General features: G+C 31.3%; 1 non-coding gene across 1 annotated transcript; it reads right to left on the bottom strand.

Moving 5' to 3' along the window:
- Window positions 1–5727: 5727 nt before the first annotated feature.
- Window positions 5728–5806, bottom strand: LOC124887547. Its single transcript, XR_007045316.1, has one exon. It is a non-coding gene; the product is annotated as a small nucleolar RNA Z199 (small nucleolar RNA).
- Between the last annotated feature and the right edge of the window lie 4964 nt (window positions 5807–10770).

The following is a 10770-nucleotide window of genomic DNA, read 5'->3' as shown; positions in this document are numbered from 1 at the left end:
CAAATAAACTCTATTTATTTATTGCATCTTGTCTTTCATATTACACTCTAGAAGATAAGATTATGGATGACCCAGTGTGGGACGTTGCTTTTCTGCAAGACGCCGTGAATGAACTTCAAAATCAAGTTCGTGATCTGCAATGGGAACTGGGAAGAGTTAGATCAAGAATGATCCGCGAGATATGCATGCTGAGGAGGGCCTTGCTACTTCCGGTTGAAGATTGGTCGGCTGGCAATGGTGATGGTGATATTAATAATAATAATAATTAGGCTATTATTTTTCTTTTCGTCTATTATATGTATTTTTATTTATTTTTGTTTAATAAATAAATTATGTTTAATCTTTGATGTTTTAATTCATATTTAATTTTCATTCTGTCTATTATCTTCTCAACAAACATATCGACGATTCGACGTAAAAAGAAATAATTTAGAATCCAATAGCAATAGCAAGAGTTATCTGTTAGGTTTGTGGCAGGGCTTGATGTGTTGTTCAAAACAGATTACTCATGTTCCAACAGAGAGGAAGTTGATGCAACAGATAAATAGTCTATTTTAACAGATGACTAGTTTGTTGCTTTGCTTGTCTCTGACGTTTTAATTCGTACTCCCTCCGTCTCAAATTACCCGTCCCAAATTGAGATGCCACATTGATTAAGAAAAACAATTAATAACATGTCTAGTTTATCATAACCCATTGATCAGTTGGTGGGACATTAGACGTGTTTGAAATAACCATTGTTTACTATTCAATCGAAATTTCATAAAAGAAGAAAGCTTTTAACGTCGGTCGCTGTATAGTCCCCCTATTAAATGATGTTTCCATTTTAATTTGAAAAAAGTTATTAATGCAAAGGGTAAAACATGGATTTTTTTAATCTTTTGTTGATTAATGAAAAATAAAAGTAAAATGAGAAATCAAATTAGAAAATTTGGGATGGGTAATTGGATGTAAGGAATAATTTTGAATCCAGTAGCAATAGCAAGTGTTGAAAATATATTGGTTATCTGTTGGGTTTGTGGCAGGGGTTGATTTGTGTTGTTTCAAATAGATTAATCATTCATTACAACAAATAATTAGTCTGGTGCAACAGTAAACATCATGATACTATAGATAATATGTCTGATGCAATAGATAATATGATGATGCAACATATAAACAGTCTGATGCAACAGATAAATCTTCTGATACAACAGATTACTCATATGATGCACCAGATAATTGATCTATTTAAATTGTGGGAACTTATGCTGGATTCATCATCGGGGTTCTATCCATTATTGGAAAAACAAAAGTGTACCCAGATGACAAATACAAATAAAAATCATAATTTTATTTACCAAAGTCACCTATGAAGTAATACCAAAGTGGAAAGTGATGTAGTAAACAAAATTTGACCTAAGTAATTGGTCAGATCGCATCAATAGCATTGTACCAACAACAACAACAACAACAATAAATGGTCGAAAAGAAGGAGATGAAGATGATAATGAAGTAGAAGATGATGATAATGAAGCAGAAGATGATGAATAAAGCAGCAGAAACAGAAATAATTAACAACAAAAATCGCTAAGAGAGAGAAATTAACAATGGATGAGAAGAGAGAGAAAGGTGCCTTTTTTCCCTCCGTTTCTCGTTATTTTAGGTATACATTGGGATCAAAGTGTAAATTTAAAAACTTGTGGATTATTTTCAAACTTCCCCAACTTTCTTAATCCATAATAAAGTAATTGTCACCTCCAACTAATAATTTAGACTTATGTCACCTACATCTCATTTTAAAACTCTTTTGTCACCTGTGGCCTAAACCCCTAGATACCGCCCAATACAACATTAAGTTCTACTGAATTTAAGCGCAATTAAGTCAAGATTGCGTTGCATAAAGACCCATTAATAAAATATACAAATTTCTGCACATCATGGTCAAATTTTTTATGTTAGTGTTGCATTTTGACTTGGAAGAAAACACTGGCCTTATATCAATAGTTAGGGAGAAAAATGATCAAGGGTCATGGATTAAGTGAGTTAGTAGTGGCGTTCTTCTCTTGCGGTTCTATATAATTACAAGTCAAGGTAAATTTTCGTCCAAAATCAATTTTAAAAAATGGCTTGATATTTATGTCACTGCGCAAGGACACCTACTAAATATTGTGTATGACTTATTCTTTTTGGCAGTATTGTGACAAATATGTAGATCTATATGGTATTTATTTTAAGATGAATGGAGGAAAAAGCTTTGCCTATTAACAACAACATTTTTGGATCTTTGCCCCAAAATCAATCCAGGCCTGACGCATGCTATATGTCTCAGGTGAGGTATTTTTGGTTTATTGGCCATTCGCTGAAATAAAACATTTAAAACTAAATATTTTCATATTTCCTAATGATTCTGTAATATCCATTATTGTCCTTTTTTTTTTGTTTTTCAACAAGAAGTATATTAAATCTCAAGGAGTATTAACCTACGGTTAAGTGTAGAGTGATGAACTTAGTTGAATTGCAATTTCTTTTTACGTCAGAAGCCCAAACTTTGTTGGTTTAGTAAGAGCGACTAACCACATATTTATTAAAGAAAGTAGTTCTAGGAAGTTCATAATTTAAAAAATAAATTAATATACCCACTAATCTATTGATTTTCTTGCGTATAAGGACTAGCCTTTGTCATTTCAAGCATTTAGCAGAAAAACTATGATTTTGGCATTAGTTGTAGCTTCTATTTCTCCACCACCGCGTATTCCTTAACAATGCATTTTCATGATTTCGAAAGTATTGTTAATTATTTTTCTTTTAACTCAAAGGATTTGACGTTGAAAAATGTTTTTGCTAGAAAGGAACAATGAGTTAAAGTAAAGATATGTACCGTGAGTATCAATAACTGGTGATGTGGCACCTTTCACAAGCCAATTTTACAATTTATGTTTTTCTCATATTTGGCACCTTTTCCCTTATCTTTTGGTTTAAAAATATGGAAAGAACAATAAAGAACTGCCATTTGCAGCAGCTTGCTTGCACAAAAAAGGTATAAAATATGAGACTCACCCAAATCAATATGCATAAACAAATCGTAGTTTCAAAAGAATAAAATTAACGAATACCATTTAGCAATTGGATCTTTTACTGCTAATTCCAAACGTTGCTAAAACCCAAGAGAGAAGTGCAGTCAACCTTTAATAGATGGCAAGAAAAGCTGCAACAATATGCTGGTAAATTCCGTGATTCATAGTATTTCAGTCCCTTGTGATTTCTTATTTCTCTGAATTTAGATTAAGTTTCTGGACTTTAATATTTTGCATCTATTATTTGGGAGATGTGATGAGCAAAAATGATTCATGTTTTGATTGAACAGTGACAGGTACTTTTAATAGACCTCGGATAATTGAAAAATACATCTCAGTTGGAATATTAACAAATTTTGTGTTCTAACTAATGTACTCGAGGTTTATGAATCTTTTTGTAATTGGTTTGCTCTAAGAATCTGAGAGTGGCTTACGGCCTAACAACTTTAAATATAGTTTGTGGTGTAGTTTGGGTAGAAGAATGAATTTGGTGGAAGGTAACATGAATTTTGAGTTGGTGTAGGGGACATGAGGTCATTTTTTATAGAAATTTGCTTTACATTTTTGAGAATCGATACACGTGATCATTAATTATATACTAGTATAGTACCCGCATGATGCGCCGAAAGTTTTAGTTACAAAAAACATAATAGTAATATTTTGTGATAAATTTAACCTCATTAAAGTGATTTCTAATTCTAAAGATGCAAAAATAATGATACACCAAACCGACAAATAGCTTGCAAGGAGTTACAGCAAATGTCCATTTTTCGGGCTCGCAAAGGGGCATTTAGAATCACAAAACCTGAATAATTGAAACTTGATAAAGCACCTCTTTCAACCTGATTTGATGACTTATGTAAAGTGATAGTCCTTACTCTATGTCCTAAGTCATGTAATGAATAATTTATTTGTGTTATTAAAATGAGATGCATGTAGATCATTCTTTCTCGATCAAGTAAAGGTTCAATGAAGTGATAAAGTTAAATCTTTATAGAAATCGAACAATTATTGTGTGACAACCGTTAAGTCTTGTTATCCTATATTTCACGTTGAAATTTTAATGTCTTCCTTGATTGAGAAGTATTAATCATGAAATGAACCTTGTAACTCATGTTGAATATCCTTATTCAACAGATCAACTCCACCATATAGATACCAAGTAGTAACACAATCACGTCCTCAAGTGCCCAACAAAATATAAATAAACCAATTGATTAAATATTTTCAATTACAAATAGCAAGAAATATAATTTTTTTAATGCTTTTGCCAAGTGTGTGCATTGATGTGTAAAACGTATTTACTGCCTAAGTTGTTCGGACTCTTCAAAAATGTCTTTGGATGTGTGTCGTATCCTCCAAAAATAGTGTATTTTTAAGGTTTAGATACAAATGCGGCAACATTTTCGAAAAGTCGTAGCAACTTAGCTTGCCGCAACAAATGTAAAAGGAGGAATATGTAATGGGGAACACCATTGTGATTTGACTCAAAGAGCACCGATGAAGATATTAGTGAATCAATAATAATACAACAAACTCCATCGACCAATAAAAATAACAAAAAGGAAACAGGATAGCTGCCCAACCCAGTAAACTTTAAAAGCAATTATGTGAAAGCTTAAGAGCCTAATGTTTATCAGAAAATTACATAATTAACCTTATTCGTTAAAAAGCATTACTTGATTTTTCCCCTTAATCCGTCATAGCAGAAAAACATCTCTACATCGTTAAACTTTCCCAGATGACAAAGCAAATCAAATAAGAGGTCAAATATATGTGTATAACCATCTTACAACTTTAGTGTAATATGTGCCTCATCCTTTGGTACAAAGTCCACAAATATCAATCCATTTCCTTAAAAGGAAACAATACATATAATGTCAATATCATAAATAACAACCAACTCGCTAACATAAGAATATATTTTGGAACTCAAAATGTTCTTATTGATCCCAAAACATTCTCAAAGCTCATCTTTCTTGTATGTCTATTTTTTTTATAGTTTGTTATCATAAAATGCCCTGATGTAATTGATCTTTATAGATAATAGCCCGCTTTAACTACATCCATTGCTCCTCTATCTTCCCATATGTCCAATGAGAAGGGGTTGAAAATACCAGCCTTTCTTGCAAACCCCCTCCTTGCCATCTACTGCATTCACCTAAGAGTTTTGAATACAAAAAAAAAAATGTTGAATAAGAGAAATGATATCAATTTATGCAATTAGGGAGTTTAACTGTTGAAGTGAAGTAAAAGCAAAAAAAATAAAAAAAATAGATAATTAATGATCATGTGTGGAGATTCTCAAACATGTAAAGCAAATTTCTGTAAAAAAAAATAACCTGATGTCCCCTCCACCAAATCAAAATTCTGGTTACCTTCCACCAAATTCATTCTTCTATTCAAAATATTCCACAAATTACATTTCAAGTTGTTAAGCCGCAAGCCACTATCAGATTCTTAGAGCAAACCAATAACCAAAACATCCACAAGCCCCGACTACATTAGTTAGAACACAAAATTTGTTAATGTTCCAAATGAGATGAACTTTTTAATTATCTGAGGTTTATTATAAGTATTAGTCACTGTTCAATCAAAACATAAATCTTCCAAATACTATACGCAAAATATTAAAACTCCAGAAACTTAATAAAAATTCAGATAAATTAGAAATCACCAGAGACTGAAATACTACGAATCATGAAATTTACCAACATATTGTTGCAGTTTTTTCTTGCCATCTATTAAATGGGATTCGTTAATTTTTCCTTTTGAAACTATCATTTTTGAATGCATTTGGATGAGTCTTATATTTTATTCCCTTTTTGTGAAAGCAAGCTGCTGCACATTGCAGTGGTTTATTGTTCTTTCCATATTTTTTAACCACAAGATAAGGAAAAAGTTACCAAATATGAAAAAAAAAAAAAAAAACATAAATACAGTTCAATATAAATGTGTTAGAGTTGAAAAGTAAAGCATAAAAATTTATTCACAATACGCAAAGTGAAAGAAAAGTTGGAAACATCCTCCGACCATCAGTAAAACTCCACGGTATCATAGAATATCAATAAAGAATTTTAACAAAATATCAAAAATAGGCACAACCCCGCATAAATCGTACGATCTGAAAATTTTTAGACATTAACTTGAAAGAACTAATAATTAAGCAAAATATTAACAACATACCTCTTGATACGTCTTGTTTTCGTGCCCGACACTTGAAAATTAGAGAAATACGCCACAACAATGATAGATTCCTTATTGAAGCATTTACAATATGTATAATTTAGATTTAGAAGAGAGTTTTCTTAGAACCTTGTTATTCCACATAGCCATAGATGTTGTTGTTCTTTTGAAACAAATAGCATAAAAGAAGATCAACATAAGCAGTAAGAAACCCTAGAAGTTGTAAATGTTTTTTCCAGATAAAATTGGTTTACATCAACAGTATAATTAAAATCTAATTTAAAGATTAAAGGATAATCTAATTAAGTGTAAGAAGTTGTATAAGTTTCAAATTTTAAAAATAAATAGAAGTTAGCAGTATATTATGACTAAAACTCATAATTATAATTTTATAATTTGAACTTTTAAAAAATCGGCAACTATATAAACTCTCCCAAAATTTAAATTTATTTTTAAAATGTTAAAAAAAATTAAAAATAGTAGTAACTAATAAATACCCTAACAAAAATTAGTTGTTGACCAATTTTTAATAACTAATAAAGTGGTTGTTTGTAAAAAAAATTTAATGAATATTTTTAATGAAATATGTTATGAAACCCTCTTATTTTAATGAATGTAAGTTTGATGTTTTGAGACCCATTTCGTTTATTCCTTTTGCTTCGTTATTTATTTTAATGAATATTTAATAACTAATTAGTTATAACCAATATATCAACAGTTTGAATTTGAAATATAAAATTGCTAAAGTAACAAATTCAACATCAATTTTGTTCTATCAATAATAGGAAATGAAGTTCGTAGGTTTAAATTTAAATTTAACTAACATATGAACAATTTAAATTTAAAAAATTAAGTTGATAAAGTAACTGAAAATTTAAATTTGAAATTTTAAAACATACTAATGTAACAACTATTTCCTAACTAATTAACTAATATAATATGTGTCAAAATAGAATGCTTCCACTTGGCTAAATGGAGAGGCTTTGTCCTCTCCTTTTAATAATATATAGATATAGATATGAACAATTTAAATTTAAAAAATAAAATTGATAAAGTAACTAAAAATTTAAATTTGAAATTGTAAATTTAAATTTAAAAAATAAAATTGATAAAGTAACTAAAAATTTAAATTTGAAATTTTAAAATATACTAATGTATCAACTATTTCCTAACTAATTAACTAATATAATATGTGTCAAAATAGAATGCTTCCACTTGGCTAAATGGAGAGGTTTTGTCCTCTCCTTTTAATAATATATAGATTTTCCTTCTTATTTTCACTTTTACTTCACTTCAATAATTGGACTCGCGAATTGAATAAATGTGTATCGTCACTCTTATTCATCACTTTTTTATATTCCAAACTCTTAGGCGAATGCAATAGCTGGCAAGGAGGGGTTTGGAAGAAGGGGAGATACTCTCAACCCTTTCTCATTGGACGTCTGGGAAGACAGAGGAGCAATGGATGTAGTTAAAGTGGACTACTAGCTATAAAGATCAATAACATCAGGGCATTTTATGATAAGAAACTATAACAAATAAATAGACATACAAGAAACACGAGCTTTGAGAAAGTTTTCGGACCAGTAGGAATATTTTGAATTCCAAAAGTTATTCTTAGGTTAGCAAGTTGACTGTTATTAATGATATTGACATTCATATGTATTATTTCCTTTTAAGAAAATGGATTGATATTTGTGGACTTTGTACCAAAGGATGAGGCATATATCACCCTTCTGTTGTAAGATGTTTATACACATATATTTTGCCTCTTATTTGATTTGTTGTGTCATCTGGGGAAGTTAGCAGATATAGAGATGTTTTTCAGTACTGACGGATTAAGGGAAAAAACTAAGTGAAATTTTTGAAGGATTAAGGTACTTATGTAATTTTCTAATAAACAATAGGCATTTAAACTTTCACATAATTTGTTTTACATTTCATTGGGTTGGGTGCCTATCCTGTTTCCTTTTTGTTATTTTTATTTGTCGACGGAGTTTGTTCAATTATTATTAATTCACTAATATTGTGATCGGTGCTCATTGAGTCAAATCAAAATGGTGTTCCGCCACTACATATTCCTCTGTTTACTTTTGTTGTGGCAATCTAAGTTGCTTAAACTCTTTGAAACTATTGCCGCATTCGTGTTAGATCTTTAAAAATTACACTATTTTTTGAGGATCCGACACAAATCAAAAGATATTTTAAAGAGTACGAGCAACTTAGGCGGCAAGTAAGTCTTACAAATCAAAGCGCACACTTGGTAAAAACATTAAAAAAAATCATTTCTTGCTATTCGTAGTTGAAAATTTCTAATCAATTGGTTTATTCATATTTGGTTGGGTTACTTGAGGACGTGATTGTACTACTACTTGCTATCTATATGGTGGAGTTGATATGTTGAATAAGGATACTGAACATGAGTTACAAGCTTCATTTCATGATTAATACTTCTCAATCGAGGAAGACATTACAATGTTAAAGTGAAATAGAATATAATAAGATTAACAGTTGTCACTCAATAATTGTTCGATTTCTATAAAGATTCAATTTTATCTCTTCATTTAAACTTTACTTGATCAGGAAAAAAATGATCCACATGCATCTCATTTTAATAACACAAATAACTCATTCATTACATGACTTGAACATAGATAAAGGAGTCTAACTTTATATACAATCCTCAAATCAGGTTGAAAGAGGAGCTCTATCAACTTTCAGTTATCCATGTTTTTGATTCTATACGTCCCTTTGAGACCCCGATAAATGGACTTTTTCTGTAACAAGTTGCAAACTATTTGTTTGTTTGGTGTATCTCTATTTTTGCTTCTTTAGGATTAGAAATCATTTTAATGAGGTTAAATTTATCAAAAAATATTACTAATATGTATTTTTTATCTAATTCTTTCCGCGCATCATGCGGGTACTATACTAGTTATGGTAATTAAATCCCAACAATCACTATAAAATCATTACATGTTCTGAACTACATACAATATTATGTTCAAATATATTATTCTTTAATATGCCCCGTCTAAAACCGTCTTATGTTTCTCTCCAAATAAATTAATAAGTAGTTTTTAAAATTTGTTACTATCCTCAATTCTTGACTTTTAATTCTATAGTCTCCTATCTCTCTTGTAGACACCTAATTTTTTCCCTCCTAAAATTGAATTTTATTTATTTTTAGCTCGCACTTTACTACACACCCTCACCCGTGTGATAATCCCTCCACAAAATAACAAAACAATAACCTCTAACTAATTTTATCTTATCCTAACAACCTACCCAATCAAAATAAACCACCTCACCCCCACTCACATGACCTCCCCCCCCTTTTTTTCCTTGCATTTCTTGATCAAAAAGGAAAAGAAAAAGGGGACCCATTTTTTAATCATCATCTTCATCACAAAAACAGGGAGGAGAGAACACATATATAGTCCTCTGTTTTTCCATTTACGAAAAGGGAGGTCATGTTTTTATCAAAGAAACAGAAAAATAGAGGAGGAAAACACCTCCATTTTTGCTCCTTTTTTTTCTTCTCCGAGAAAACACACAGTAACACCACTCCTTCAATCGTCTCACACCACACAATTAGGGAGAGAGAGGGAACCAAATAGAAAGAGAGAATTGAGCGAGAGGGAGAGATCGAGGGAGCTTGGAGAAAAGCAGAGAGATAAGAGGGAAAGATTAATCGAAAGAGAGAGAGGGAGAAAAGAGGTCTCATTACACTATTTTCAGTGAATCTCACTGGAGACTCATCGGAATCGAAACCAAGAGAGCGCCTGCGACCACTGGTAATACTGTCACAATGGAGCTCACCAGAAAAATTTCTTCGCCAATATCAGTCCAATCACGCTGGCGTTGAGAAGATACTTCAAATCCCATTCTTTAGTTTAAATCTCATCGAAAAATGCAAAACCAGCGACCGAAGAAATTGAAAACTCCATCATCGCTGAACACGAGAAATCCGCGACCCAGTTCCCATTTCCGACCCAAAACGCCAATCAAAAAATTATTAATTGAAATGGGTCAGTCAGCTTATCGGGTCAGTTCGAATTTTGGGTTTGTCGAAGTCGGGAGTTCATCTTCCGAGGTTCTGTTCGATGTTTTCAGGTGCAGCTCTTTATTTGAATAACATTGATTTTGAAAGCTCCGTCGTGAGGTCCAACTCTATTGTCTTCCTCTTTTATTTCAATGTTTATGGTATTCGGTGCATCGAATTGAATATTGTGTTTGGTTGATCGTTATTATGGATATGGATGATTTGTGTGCTTAAATGTTTGAATTCTTGTTGTGTATTGGTTGATGTTGATCTCGAATTTTGAAAAGTGATTCAATAATCCAAGCACGTGCTAATCATTGACTAAGAGGGAACTTGGGGCGGAATTAAGGAATTGATAACAATGGTTGAATAGGGATCAATTTTGGTTTATTGTAATTTTTGTTAAATTCGGAATACGCATGAATGTTGTTGGAACGTGATAGAATCATGATACCTTGAAACGGATAGGCAAAGTTTAGGCTC

Source organism: Capsicum annuum, chromosome 9 (assembly GCF_002878395.1).
Source record: "Capsicum annuum cultivar UCD-10X-F1 chromosome 9, UCD10Xv1.1, whole genome shotgun sequence".
In the NCBI taxonomy this organism is placed as follows: Eukaryota; Viridiplantae; Streptophyta; class Magnoliopsida; order Solanales; family Solanaceae; genus Capsicum; species Capsicum annuum.
This window is presented reverse-complemented; position numbering and strand designations above follow the sequence as displayed.